Source organism: Lolium rigidum, chromosome 1 (genome assembly GCF_022539505.1).
Source record: "Lolium rigidum isolate FL_2022 chromosome 1, APGP_CSIRO_Lrig_0.1, whole genome shotgun sequence".
In the NCBI taxonomy this organism is placed as follows: domain Eukaryota; kingdom Viridiplantae; phylum Streptophyta; class Magnoliopsida; order Poales; family Poaceae; genus Lolium; species Lolium rigidum.
In genome coordinates, this window is record NC_061508.1 from 168,011,754 (window position 1) to 168,027,774 (window position 16,021).

Here is a 16,021-nt window from a genome sequence, read left to right on the forward strand (position 1 = left end):
TATTGCAAGCATTATAAAACTCTACACTTGTCTTCCTTGTTGCTCAAACACTTTTACCAGAAAATATCTAGACCTTAGAGGGACCAATCATGCAAACCAAATTTCAACAAGCTCTACGGTAGTTCTCCACTAATAGGTTTAAACTACATGATGCAAGAGAAACATGATCTACTTGAGAGCTCAAAACAATTGCCAATTATCAAATTATCCAAGACAATATGAAGCATTTTCTGTTTCCAACCAAATAACAATAAGTGCAATAGCTTCCAACTTTTGTCATGAACCTTAAAAGTAAAACGAAGAACACCAGTGTTCATATGAAAAAGCGGAGCGTGTCTCTCTCCCACACAAGGATTGCTAGGATCCGATCTTATTCAAACACAAACAAAAATAAAAATACACAGACGCTCCAAGTAAAGCACATAAGATGTGACCGGATAAAAATATAGTTTCACTAGAGGTGACCTGATAAGTTGTTGATGAAAAAGGGGATGCCTTGGGCATCCCCAAGCTTAGACGCTTGAGTCTTCTTGAAATATGCAGGGATGAACCACGGGGGCATCCCCAAGCTTAGACTTTTCACTCTTCTTGATCATATATCATCCTCCTCTCTTGACCCTTGAAAACTTCCTTCACACCAAACTTCTCATAAACTTCATTAGAGGGGTTAGTACTCAAAAAACTTTAATCCACTTTAGTCCTGTAGTGACACATTGCAAGAACTCAATAAAACATTAGCTACAGCTCTCCAAGTCTAGAAAGCCTTGCTTAAAGTCCACAAGAGACAATGCAAAAAACAGAGACAGAATCTGTCAAAACAGAACAGGAAGTAAAGACGAATTTTTAAGAGGTACTTCCGTTGCTCAAATCAGAAAACTCAAAACTAATGAAAGTTGCGTACATATCTGAGGAACACGCATGAAAATTGGCAGATTTTTCTGAGTTTCCTACAGAGAGACCTACTCAAATTCGTGACAGCTAAAAATCTGTTTCCGCGCGTAAATCCAAATCTAGTATCAACCTTCTATTAGAGACTTTACTTGGCACAACATTGCAATAAAATAAAGATAAGGAGAGGTTGCTACAGTAGTAACAACTTCCAAGACACAACAAAACAGTAGCAAAATAAAGACATGGGTTATCTCCCAAGAAGTGCTTTCTTTATAGCCATTAAGATGGACTCAGTAATTTTAATGATGCTCACATAAGAAATAAGAGTTGAAGCAAAAAGAGCATCAAAAAGAAAGTTCGAAACACATTTAAGTCTAACCCACTTCCTATGCATAGGAATCTTGTACACAAATAAATTCATGAAGAACAAAGTGACAAGCATAGGAAGATTAAACAAGAGTAACTTCAAAAGTTTCAGCATATAGAGAGGTGTTTTAGTACCATGCAAATTTCTACAACCATATTTTCATCTCTCATAATAATTTTCAGTAGCTTCATAAATAAACTCAACAATATAACTATCACATAAAGCATGTTTTTCATGATCCATAAACACATAATTTTTATCAAGCTCAAAAATAGTGGGATTAAAACTTTCAAACTCACTTTTATCAATAATGTAACAAGATGATTGATCATTCTCAAGAGATATGGAACTCCTAGATAAAGTCAAGAACTCTCCAATCCCATTTCCATTAGTAGTACAATTAATATTATCAAGTAACATAGGACCATCATCTAGAGATTTATCATAAACATTTGCCAAGCAAAACTCTTTAGCACCATGCATTTCGACATCTGGCACAAACAAATCATTATCATAAAATTTATCAAAATAGCATGGATTATCATAGATAACAGTAGCATAATTATTCTCACAAGTTTTACTCACAGGGAATATTTCAAGAGAATCCACAGGAACATAACATTCATCCTCCTTTGGTAAGCATGGAGGACAATCAAATAGTGTAAGAGATAAAGAGTTACTCTCCTTAGAAGGTTGGCATGGGTAGCTAATCCATTCTTCCTCCTTTTGTTCATCACTCTCCTCTTCTTTTTCATCCAATGAACTTCCAGGTTCATCAATTTCCTCCTCTTTTTCATCCAATGAGCTTTCGAGGTTCATCAATTTCTTCTTCCATCGGTTCCCGCAAATTGTGAGTGCATTCTTGTGCATTAATGAGTCTCTCTTTATAATCAATGATATAAGGATTATCTCCGTAACTTTCTATGCAAAATTTAAGGATAGAAGAGACATAATCTTTAAGGTCCTTACAAACAAGCACAAGTTTCATAATTTTTAGACATGAAGGATTCTATCTCGCAGGCTCCCATAAACAAAACAAATTGTTCTACTTCTTCGAACCCAAAATGAATATAGCTATTCCAATTATAGTTCTTAATTAAAAATTCCTCACTAAAGCCACATTGAAATTTAAGATGTTTAGTATCCTGTTTAGAGCAACAGTTTATATCATGGCGTTTAAGCAAGATTTTAGCACTTGTATTCAATTTTTCTATCACAGCACTCATAACTTTTCCCGTTCTTGATTCTCTATAATTATTATATAATTCTATAAGCTCCAAATAGGTTGTGAGTTCGCCCATAACAACAGTTTTAAATTTTTAGGTTTTTCAAATTTTTATGGATTTTTGGGTATATGAGAAAAGTAAAACAAAACAAAAACAAACTAGACAAAAGTAACTAAGCAAAATAATACTGGACAGAAATAAACTGAGCACAAATAAACTAGACAAAAGTAAACTAAGCAAAACAAAATAAAATAAAATAAAAACAGAGAGAGAGGTAGAGTGTACTCCCCAGGTGAACTTATGAGTAGAGCTATGCCTCCCCGGCAACGGCGCCAGAAAATAGTCTTGATAACCCACAAGTATAGGGGATCGCAACAATCTTCGAGGGAAGTAAAACCCAAATTTATTGATTCGACACAAGGGGAGGTAAGAATACTTATAAGCCTTAACAACTGAGTTGTCAATTCAGCTGCACCTAGAAAAGCACTAGTAACAGGGGTGATGTGAAAGCAGCAGTAATATGAGAGCAGTAGTAACAGTAACACAACAAAGCAAGAATGGTAACACGAGGCAATGGCACCGTAAAATAGTTGATACTACTTCCAATGACATATAGAACGAGTATATGATGATGAGAGATGGACCGGGGTTCCCAGCTATCTTCACTAGTGGTAACTCTCCAATAACAAGTGTTGGGTGAACAAATTACAGTTGGGCAATTGATAGGATTTAAATAGCATTAAGACAGAACATCAAGATTATTAATCATGTAGGCATGTTTTCCATATATAGTCATACTTGCTCGCAATGAGAAACTTGCATAACATCTTTTGTCCTACCAGCCGGTGGCAGCCAGGCCTCAAGGGAATCTATCGGCTATTAAGGTACTCCTTTTAATAGAGCACCGGAGCAAAGCATTAACACTTGGTGAAAACATGTGATCCTCATATCTAAGCCTTCCCCTCCAGTTATCCCAGTTGCTGTCACTCTGGGGCCTCGGGTTCCAGACATAGATATGTGCAAACAACTTGTAGATACAATCTAAGCAATAAGTATAGAGCTTAAATCTAAGATCATGCCACTCGTGCACTAGTGACAAGCATTAAACACAACAAGATTGCAGCAACAATAACTTCACAAACTTTATAGATAGACTAATCATAATGTAACAATCCATCGGATCCCAACAAAGACAACACCGATTACATCAGATGAATCTCAATCATGTAAGGCAGCTCATGAGATCATTGTATTGAAGTACATGGGAGAGAGAGTACCAACTAGCTACTGCTAGAACCCGTAGTCCATGGGGGAACTACTCACGGAGCATGATGGAGGCGGTGGCGTTGATGGAGATGGCTTCCGGGGGCACTTCCCCGTCCCGGCGGCGTGCCGGAACAGAGACTTCTGTCCCCCGAAACGGAGTTTCGCGATGGCGGCGGCGCCCCTGGAGTCTTTTTGGAGTTTCGTCAATTGGTGTCGCGTTTTTAGGCGGAGTCGGAGGGGCCACGGGGCCCCCTCCCCATAGGCTGGCGCGGCCAGGGGCCACCCGCGCCGCCTCATGGTGTGGGTCCCCTGCTGCCCGCCTCCGACTCTCCTTCGGTGTTCTGGAACCTCCCGGGGGAAATAAGATATTTGGTCTTTGTTTCGTCGAATTCCGAGAATATTGCCCGAACAGCCTTTCTGGAACCAAAAACAACAGAAAACGAGAGCCGGCACTTCGGCATCTTGTTAATAGGTTAGTTCCGGAAAATGATAAAGTGCGAGCAAAACATGTAGGTATTGTCATAAAACTAGCATGGAACATCAGAAATTATAGATACGTTGGAGACGTATCACGCGGCAGCAGGTGGTTCGATAACGGCGGTGTTGGGTGTTTGGATGGATGGGGTGGGAGCAGTGTATTGGGACGGGAACTTAGTAGGCTGGACGATAGGATTGTGTGAAAGATTGGAAGAAGGTGGTGGTGATGATGTTCGAGAGGAGAAAGGAAAAATATGCTCGGAGAAGGTGACATGCCTAGAGATGTGAACGCGGCCGGAGACGAGATCCAAGCATCGATAACCTTTGTGTTCATCAGAGTAGCAAAGAAACACACAGGGAATAGAGCGAGGAGAGAGTTTGTTGGGGGCGGTGGAAGAGACGTTGGGAAAACAGAGACAACCGAAAAAACGGAGTTCAGAATAGTTAGGATGACAAAGAAAGAGGGATAGAAGGGTGTAGAGTTGGTGTTGGATTTGGAGGGTCAGATGTTTAGTAGATAGGTGGATGTGGGCAAGGCTTTGGCCCAAAATTTAGGTGGCATGGAAGAGTGAATTAAAAGTGTGCGAACTATGTCATTGAGAGTGCGAAGTGAACGTTCTGCTTTGCCGTTTTGAGGGGAAGTATAGGGGCATGAAAAATGAAGAAGTATGCCTTGTTGGAGAAAGTAGTGTCTGTTTTGAAAGTTGTCAAATTCTTTTCAATTGTCACATTGAATGAATTTAATTGGAAGAAAGAAGTGTGTGGCGACATATTTTTGAAAGTTTAGGAAAATGGTGTGGACATTGGATTTGTTGCGCAAAGGAAAGGTCCATACAAAATGGGTAAAATCATCAAGAACAACAAGATAGTACTTAAAACCGGAGACACTAGCATGTGGTGATGTCCATAAATCGCAATGCAACAGCTCAAATGGAAAGGTGCTAACAGTACTTGATGAACTAAATGGCAATCTAACATGTTTGCTTTGATACCATGAAGATTGATATAATTGTATTGCTTAATGATTAACAAAGGAGGTACAAGGTTTATATAGCACAAGAGAGAGAGGGGGCGCCGTAATAAACCCTAACGTGCTATACACGTAATATATATTTTTTAGATAAAGGGAATATATTAATTTCAAAAGATACCAATTACACCCAACCTCTGCAACAACGTCCCACCCTAGTGGCAGTACGGATGCACATAGCCAAAAAAGAGTAAAGAAAACTAAGAAATAAAAGTCGCGCTACAGCATTCCAGACCTAGCAACAGCAATACAACCACCAATGTGACGACACCTGAAATACAGACTCTCCAAAAGCGACACCTCCAAGAAGGGAACAGTGCACCAGCGCCGTCGTCGCCCGACCAAAGGTCTTAGGTTTTCACCCTGAAGATAATCCCCACTCTCAAAACAATGCCTCCAACAAGGTCATGTTGTCAGACACAACCAGTTAAGGCCAGACCTTGAATTTTCACCCTGAGATGTAAGACTCTGAACTTCACCTGTGTTGCCGCCCCCACATGCATACCACCCGATCTAGCAAACTCCAGGCAAAAGATGCACTGTTCCATCGCCGGTGGAGCTTTCCCGAACTCATCTCTCCAGCCAGATCAAGGCAAAACCGACCTCCGGTAGATCTTCATCTTCGCTTGCGAGAAACCCGAGGACCGCCACCAAAAGCAAAGCAAGACATGCAGCCCCCACGCCGCTAGTCCCTCCTGCCGGATCACCGGGGAAGAGGATGGCGGCGTGGATCATGCGTACCACCGCCGAACCGTCACCGTGGGCGGAGGCCACCACCGCTCCACCGAATCCTCCATGGCTACCGACGGAGAGCATCAGGCCCAGGCCAAGTAGTCGTGCCGCCCGGCTTCCTCCACCGGCGCTTCATCACCTCCCATGGAACGCCACCGTGGAAACCCTCTCCTCCCCCTCGTCGTTCGACGGAAGGGGTGCCACCACCACCATCGTGGCCGGGGCCGGGGCCGGAGCCGGGGCCGAGGCCGGCAGCAGCGGCGGCTGAGGTGCGGCGGTCTGAGGGCGGCTGCTCGGAGCGGGGCGGGCGGATCCTCCGCCACCACCTGGGAGGGGGGCGGGAGAGGAGGAAGCGGCGGCTAGGTCAGGAGAGGAGAGCATACACGTAATATATAATCTAACAGCATGTACTAACGATGTACCCTTGATCATGTGAACCCAGTTGTTGTTGCCCATCACGGCTTCCACACTAAATTTCAAGCTAGCCGGGCTTCACGTGCTTGATCAGGTTAGGCGCAATCTTCCTAACACAATGGCCATGCATCGATCCACTGGTGGACCCAAAATTTCAATCGCTTGCCGTAGCTGATCTCGCACTTTGTTGCAGCTCTGAATATATCCTCATCAACTTCACGAATGGCAAACTGCAGTCCCTTCCAGGGTCTATCTTTCTCCTCCATCTCGAGCCAATGACATCTCATTCTCAACGCCATATCCAGCAGCCTCAAATTCTCCACCCCCAGCCCACAAAAAAAATTCAGCGAACAGATCATGTCCCTGGCTAGAATACATTGTCATTTCCTTGCCTCTGTTGCTGCCGACCAGAACAAGCCACTTGGGAACTTGTTTGTACAACTGGTGGCATAGCAGATGGTAAATGGGGGTCACATCAAAGTTGAGTCCACGAGTATCAATATTCCACTCCTCTCAAACATTGAATCTTTCCATGTAGGCACATGCGCTGCCACTTTGTCAACCTACGGTTGTAGATCACATTTCGTCAACCTGGCGAGTGATAGAGGAAGTCCCAAATACTGAACCGAGAACTGTTAAACTAGGCATTGCAGTATGTTTGTTAATTGTTGAAGATCCACCCCGTCACATCTAACCGGAGACGTTGAGCTCTTTGCGAGATTACATCGCAGATGAGATGCTTCCCCAAAATCCTGTAAGAATCGTAGTGTCGCTTCAGCCTCCACAGGGTTCGCCTTGACCAGCATGGCCACATCATCCTAAAAAAAAACAGTCTATGCGTGATCCCACTTCGCTCAAACTAAGCCGTGCACCTCCGCCAAATTGTCCACTGCATTGAACACATCCATCACTAGAATGAACAATATAGGAGGTATCGGGTCACCTTGTCTGAGCCCTTTGGCATGCCAAAACCTTTCTCTCCCGCTGCCATTGATGAGCATCCTTGTGCTGGCGGTGGAGAATAGTGCCCAGACGAGCAATCCACTTGGGCTTGAAACCTCTGTGCCTTAGAATCTACACAAGGAAAGGCCAAGATGCAGAATCAAAGGCCTTTTCCATATCTAGTTTGAGTATTTGCGCCGGTGTTCTTGTTCAATGGAGGCTTCTAATTGAGTATTGAACCAAGAACAAATTGCCATGTACCAATCGTCCCTTGAGAAACACACTCTTATTGAAGTCCACCTCTGCAACAATGGCCCCGCGATGTTATAAATCAAAATCACCGGCTTGAAGCCCCCCCCCCCCACCACAAAATTGCCCTTCCTTCTTTGGAAGCAACGTGATGGAAGCATCATTGAGGGGTGCAAATCCTCTGTTGTCCATAGTGTAAAAGTCTTCCAACGGGATATTATAGGCAAAATAGTGATGTGGCAACATAAGTAACGATGAAAAAAAAATAGTCCATCCATACTAGTTTAGACTACCATAGCAGGGAGTAACTAATGTGCATATGGCGCTAGTCTATATTACAACTTTGTATAATACATAATAACATAGAAGTAGTCATATTCCCTCCATTCACAATTACCTCGCCTACATATTTTTTAATGATGATTCTAATACAATAGATTTTATATTTGTAGATATCGATTTTTTTCCAAAATATTCGATCAAACTTTACAAAAATTGACTTTGACTAAACATAGAGCATGAAGTAATTGTGAACGGGTTAGAGGGAGTATATGGATGCATTAGTTTGCTTCTAGACATATTTTGTACTATTAAAAAGTGTAATGTTACGGTAGCATTACTAGTTATGTTACTTTTATATGTTATGAAATAACACATGTACAGAATTATTCAGATTACATCAAGAATGGAAGAAGTGTCTCAAGAACAAAAACAAGACTAAATAAAGATGGCGAGCATCCATTCAACTAGTGGTTGAACAAGTGAAAACTTCATTTTGTGTTTATGAAAGAGAAGATGCCGGTGAATACCCACTTTCCATCTGTTAAATGTGATCGACGTTATCCCTAAAAATGAAATCATTACTTATTCTCCAAATATTTCACGCAGCACTAGTTACAGCTTCCATGAAGCAAGGACCACCAAAGGATGATCGAGCGGAAGCAAAGTTCTCAGAGAAAGGCACGTGACATGTTCCATTGAAAGTCTAAGAGCATCCAGCGGCCCGACGCAAACGGATCAAAAGTGTTTGGGTCAGGCCAGACAGAATTAGGGGAAAAACCCCAACTCATAGGGCCGACACAAAGTGACCGTTGTGTCCGCGTTGACGCATGCGCGACCCAAATTTGATGAGAGAATGCGTCGGCATGAACAATAAATGAGTCCGTACGCGTCCTCCTCTGGTCGACCCTAGGCATGCCTGGGAGCGCGAACTCACCTCGCCCATTCGCGTCCTACCCTCCCCTTTGCAATCCTAGAGCTAGGCGGCAGCCAGCTCTGTTGCTCACCATTGCCCATATGTTTATGTTCCGCTTGCACCTCGTAGGAAGAATTTTTTTGGTGGCGGTGTGGAGTGTCGTTGCAAGCCTCGTCGTAGCCCCAGCCCTGCCACGATCTCGCTGGAAACCGGCCGCTGGTCGAGATGCCCACGACTTGTTCAACCAATTTCCCAATGAGAAATCCCGGACCATCATCAGCCGTTTGTTTAAGATGGAAGGACACCTCTAATGTTGCCCCGTAGATGGACCTCGGGAAGTTGATCGAATTCTTTGTCAAGGGCATCCCTGACAGCTCGTCGAAAGACGAATCAAACGCCTCTTCGGGTCTCATAGTTGCCTCGGCCGACCTCATCTATGAGCACCCTAAGACGCAGAGGCCGGTGCACAGAGGATCAACGAGGCCTTGCAGGGACAACACGTTGTGCGATCGAGAGGGTGGCAACTACCGGCTGTACCAGGACTACATCCACCCGACCAAGCCGGTCTTCACGGAGGCCATGTTCTGGCGGCGGTATCGGATATCAAGAGACTTGTTCTTGATTAATGTTTGCAGCGTGAGAGACTACGACCCCTACTAGATATGCAAGCTCAATGCCACTGGTAAGCTAGGCTTCACCTCTTATTAGAAGTGTTCTGCAAATCTATGTATGCTTGCGTACAGAGTGGCCGGTGATATCCTTCATCAGTACTTGAGAATGAGCGAGTCCACATGCCTGGATGCAATGTGCAGGTTCTATCGAGCTTTGATAGCGGTGGTCGGCGATCGTAAGTTGAGAGAACCAATGTTTGCCGATACTATCAGACAGATGTCGGCCAATGAGGCAAGATGATTTCCGGAAATGATCGACAACATAGATTGCATGCACTGGGAGTGAAAAAATTATCCATTTGCATGGTATGGCCAGTATAGCGGGCATGCATAGGGATGCACTGTCATTTTTTAGGAAGTTGATCACATGTTCTATGGATTTGGTACTCTTTCTTTGACATGGTCGGTTCCACAATAACCTCAAGATGCTCCATCGCTCACCGGTATTCTCAAGGCTTGTGGAAGGCAATGCTCTTGTAGTTAGCTATGAGATCAATGGAAATGCATATGATAAACCATATTATATTTTGATGGCATCTATCCAGACTGGCCCATACTTGTGAAGACAGTATGAAATCTTGGAACAAAGAAAATGAAAAGGTTTGCCAGAGGCAAGAGGCATGCAAAAAAGATGTGGAGCGAACATTTGGTGTGTTGCATGGTCGGTGGGAAATTGCTCGTACCTCTGCAAGAACATGGAATGTTCAGATCATGTATGAGGTGATAGACTATTTGTGTGATCATGCATAACATGATCGTTGAGCAAGAGCGTGATAAGCCTCCACAACCAAGGATGGCAGTTCCAGGGTGAGTTGGTTGTGCCTTAGCTAGGGGCAACATCATTTGAGGAGTTTCCGCGATAGCCACATATCCACTTGCTTCCTAGCGGATATTATTGAACATCGGTGGGCATTGACATGACATGAGAAGTAGATATTTATTTGAATTTTAGTTGCTTAATTATGAATTTTATTTGTATTTGAACGCTGTTTTTTATTTGAGTGTAATAAAGAACTGAACATTATTTTATTGCAAGATTTTTTTTATTTGGTATTCTTATAAGTAATTTGGGTTGAAAATTTAACTACAAACAAAAAAAATTGCCCGCACGAACCAAAATGCACCGGGCTGCTGGGGCAAGCCCCGACCCAAATAGACATTTCTGCCAACCGTAGCATTTTAGTGTCTGCGGCTCGACCAAACATGCCAAAACGAACACTGTTTATATCCGAAATACGTCGAGCTGCTAGAGATTCCCTAAAAACTCATGGCCTGAAAAAATACAACCAGAAAAGAGGTGGTATTTTTCTCTAAAACTGGCTCGGTGCAGAGCACACATTCAAATCCGGAGTCCACGTGCCAATGTTTACGAAGCATAATGATAAAATCTCTAGTATTTAGTATATCCACCAGAAGCAACCATAAAAATATTCTCAATTTTGGAAGAACTCTGATTTTCAAATTGCACTTACAGCAAAGTCTCGAGGCAGGTCATCGAAAATGAATTCATAATAGTTGGTTGGAGTATATTTTTTCCCCCACACAAATGAGCGTTGATTAGTTCACCTTGAGTAAGAGGAATATCATTTAATGATATGACATGTTATTAAAATGTGTAGTTAACGTTGCGCATAGTTGTATGTTACTCCCTCTGTTAGGGACTAGTAGAGCAACTTCAATAGTGTAGCCGGTTGTTTGTTACTGTATAAGCAAAATACCATGTCATCTATAGCCAATTTGTAGCCAATAAGTACAATAGTTGGCTATTGAAGTGCACTACTTTTTTAATGGATGTCCACCTTTCATTGACACAACTTGCCTAGGAGCACGTGCTAGAGCTAGCTCTTGCATAAGAGTCCACTTACATTCTCTCTCATCTTCTCTCTCCTCCAACTAAACACAAATATATTATTTTAATCGTTGTAGTCAGCTGACTAGAATTTATTGTATTTGCTCGTATAAGGCTAGAGAATTTTCTAGAAATCATAAGATCTCTCATTTATTATCCTCTCTTCTCTAATATCACCGTGACGGAAAAAAAATTGCCAGGGCATGTTTGTTGTGGGCCATAGAAATTCGTACTTCTCTTATTTTTTATCGTGAGAAAACCATGATCGTCGTTGCCTAGATCCACGGCTACCTACTCACATGCGCTATTTATGTTCATATTTATTATTTTATATAATTTTAAGGAAAAATTATGTGCAAGATCTATTTATAAGTATTCTTTCTAGTGTGTTATGATACTCTATTTTTCACTCTCTGGTTAGGAGTAACTATGATATTACTATGATCTTTTCTTTCGTTTGCTGTAACACAATAATTTTAAATGTATCAAATGCATAAGGCTAGCCATATTATTTACCATCATATAGTAGTATCATGTGTACATACTTGTGTATGCTATTTTCTCTATCATGCAATGTATCATGGAGAGTAATATCATACTCTTATTATATTTATTAATTTTTATAATTTTATTATAAAATTGTGTATAAGTTCTACTACCTCGATTCCGGTTTGTAGGCCCTACGCGTATCCCTAGAGCGTAAATTTGAAAAACGTAATATATAGCATATATTACAAAACATATAATATGGAAAGTTTAGATGTTCTAGTTTCTCATGATATTTATCTATGTTATATATTATTTATTATGTTGGTCAATTTGGCGATCTAGGGATGTTCATGCCTTGTAAAACTGGACATAGGGAGTATTTGACATCAATTTTCTCGTACTGTGCTTATGATACGGTATCCACATATGTTACTCTAAATCATCTCTCAACCCCTTAATTAACCGCCACATCAGCATTTTTGTGGAGCTAGAATGCATAATATTTTCTATGTTCTGAAATACTATATTGTAGACCTAAAATTTGGGGAACGGTGTTTTCGCACGTGGGAGATGCTCCCAATTTGTAAATTTTATTTTAAATACTCTTTCAAAATGTTGAAAAAGTTGGACAAAAAATTTAATCCATGCATCTCGAAATTCTACAGGCTCACAAATTAATTCCATAGAAAACCGACATTTTTAATGTCATGTGTAAAAAGACGGATTTTGGTGTAAAAAAGGTTTTACACGTGACGGATTCTGTCTTTTTTCGCAAGTTACAAAAAATATCACTTTTTCGTAAAATTTGATGCGTGCACATATAATGTCGATATGTAAGCGTGAAATTTTTTGTTCAAACTTTTTTAACATTTTAAAAGTTCTTTCTGGTGGCAGGAGCATATGCTCCCATGTGTTGAATTGAATTTCTATAAAATTTGTTTTAAATTAGTTTATATATTTTAACTTTGTAATTAACAACGATACCCAAAACGAACCAGTCCTGTTTTTTCTATTGGATATCATTGGTTCAAGGTACTTTGGATTGGTTAAACTAGTATATCTAAGATACTTTTTTTTAGATGACTAGTAAATATGCCCGTGCGTTGCAACGGGAGAGGGACAATCTAAGTCATGGACACAATGTGGACACAATTTTAGGACGACACGGTGTGCTCTCTAGTCAAGCGTGCCACCACGGTCTCCTCTTCCCATCGCTTCTCCACAAGTGTCAGTAGTGCTAGGTGCTGGCATCACCATCATACTATCGATCATCCATTCCAACACCATGCAGCCAAGACCTTGGCAAATTTCCACTTATCAGGTAGATATTACTACTGTTTTATTTCATTTGTATACCCAGCGTGAGTTAGCAGTTTCAAGTTTAAATATTTTCCTGTCAGGTATTGGAGTCAAATTTACTGCATGAGCTCTACACTGTTAGATATTAAAATTATTTAGTTCAGATTTCATGAGAAACTCCACCGTACAATTTCACTCTAGCTGTCAGTTTCACCCACGCATTCATGAGAAAAGTTAGTTCGGCATACCACCATAACACCATAACTAAAAAATCTGATATTCACAAAATACATTGTACAGTGTATGATTTCAACGGTTCGTGGTCTGATAAGCAAACCGACATCAAGACCTATCAAATAATTTACTGAAAACAGGCGGTGGACTCCAGTGAACACGTAGAGGCTTCCAACAGCCGCAGTGGCGGCACCAGGATATGGTGTCCTTGTATTCATTTCCAAAATAAATCTCTAACTCTAAGCAATATGAGAAAAAACAACAGCTATACACAGTATGACTCATTATTGGTAGGACTATAAAAAAAATCAAGCAACACTACATAATATAGGTAAGACCATAACCATAGTACAGTAATTATCAATACTACCAAAAAAAAAATACATTGAGGAGGTACGCCTTGACTGTTGAGTGAAGAATTCATGATATTACAATATAACTTTGTGATTGCCTTGTTGGAAGATATTAATCACATTCTCATCCTTCACTTGATTGAAGAATTCTCTCAACTAATGTAACCAAACAATTGTTCAACGCTGGCAGTTGCTACTGGGAGAATCAATACCAACTTCATAGTTTTGTAAACAACAAAATATTGTTCATGTTTGTCTCCACAAGCATAACTGAAAGCTGAACTATATTCTTCAAGTTTTTAAACCTTTCATCTATGCATACATGAGAAATGTACATGTCTAACTGCCAGCAGCCCTATTCTTCTTCATCTACATGACAGAAAAATTAGTCAATTAAAAGATTACATCTAACAAATTATATCTGCTAGAATAATCTGGATGTTCAAAGGAAAATTGCCAATTACAGACAAATTGGCTGGATATATACAGTATACAAAGATTGCAAACAATTAATAGAATGGTACTGCTAGTGCTAGGTGCTAATCTGCTAGCAGCCGTCCTGGCCAAAATCTGCTTGAGCACTTGCAAATAGGTAGGCATGCGAATATGCGAATGCGAAATCTGAGGGGAATAGAAAATTAGGGATCATAGGAATCACACACGATCAGTTGAGAATTAGGGATCAAGAGAGAACCTGGCTGCTGGTCATTGATGTCGCGGTCACCTGCCAGCTCCGCTGCCGCTGGCTGGTGGCTACTGCTCTGCCGCTTCCCGCTGGTCGCCGGCTGCTCGTCGCCGCTCGCCTACGGCTGCCGCTATGTCACCCGTCTGTTGACTGTTGTGTGTGCGCGTGGAACGACCAGTTCATGCCTTCGTGGCTTGGTGCGAGCGGCTTGGTGCGAGCTACAGAGGAGCATTCCCTAGTTGGGCTTCTGTATGGGGTATGGGCTAGTTCACTACAGGGGAATACCCCAGTGCAACCAATGATCGTGCCGTGTCCAATTACTTGCAGCGACGCCGACGGCTGAGTAAATCTGAGCTCTAAGTTACGCCGCCGCGTGCTCCCCCGCACCCGAAATCCACTACTCCCACCTAGCGCCGCTCGAGGTCACGGCGGCTGATTCACCAGAATTCCATCTGCACCGCTGCCATGGCTGCACAGTCCCACCACCTCCTTCGGTCCAATTCACCTCTCCCCGGCGGCCGTCTCCTCTGCTCCCTCGGTCCATGAGTTCCAGTCCATATCGAGTGGAGCGGGAGATTTTCTATGTCAAGCCCTCCTATCCCTCTTCGTTAGGTGCGCTGGTTGTGAGGGAGGTGGTTCTTGGGAAGAAATCTGCCATTCAGTGCTTTCCTTCAAAAGGCAATTTGGTAGTTCCTCGCCATCCACCTCCCTGGTCGAGCTCCTACAGGATCAACGCCAACATATGAACTGGTAGCCTGCACTTTTGAATATTCGCCATCTCCTGAGCTTGGGCTTCCATGCTCTGAATTCTCCTGATCACTAATAATATTGGTATTGTGCACACTACCACCATCAACGCCTTCAAGTACAGGCACAACATCAGCATTGTCTACAATGCTAGCATGACCCTGGCCATTGCATTGCTCCTCCTGCAAACTTGCTGCTTCCTGGATTGGCAAAGGAGTGTTATATAGACTAATATAACCCACTCAAACCCACACACCGTGCAATATAGAAACTAACACTTGCTTCATGTTTACTTTCATAAATAGACCGAGTGGTCAACTGTGATGAAATACTTTGGATCATGTATTCATGATTACTTCCATAACCAGACCAAGTTCTAACTCTCATCAAATAATTAGGGTCATGTACAAGGGAAATTAGTTTGTGCATTTCAGAAATAACCAACTGATTAATGACCCAATATGATTGTGTCACTCAAACCAGTAAGTTCTACTATAGTGATTATCCTAAGGGCAGGCCCTTTGTAAAATAATATAACAGATTTAAACAACACCAAGGGGCGCTACAAGGGCATACAAAGCATACACACACAACAAACCGAATGAAATGCCTCCAAAAGTAAACCTTGTGGATTACAATTAATTTCAGATATTTCAGGCTTTATTTTCTAGAGATTTACAAGAAGAAAAAACACCACATGATCAGTAAAATGTCGGGAAAAGTTTGTAAGTTCTACTGAAAATAACCAAATGCCTGCTCTTTGACCTACAATTTTAAAAATGATGGATTTCTAACATAGTCAAGGGGAACTTCAACCATCTCTGGTGCATTGTTCTTTAATGCACCATAGTACAGCCCATTTATTCAACAGAAGCACATGTAGATACATTTCCTCCGTTGGCTTT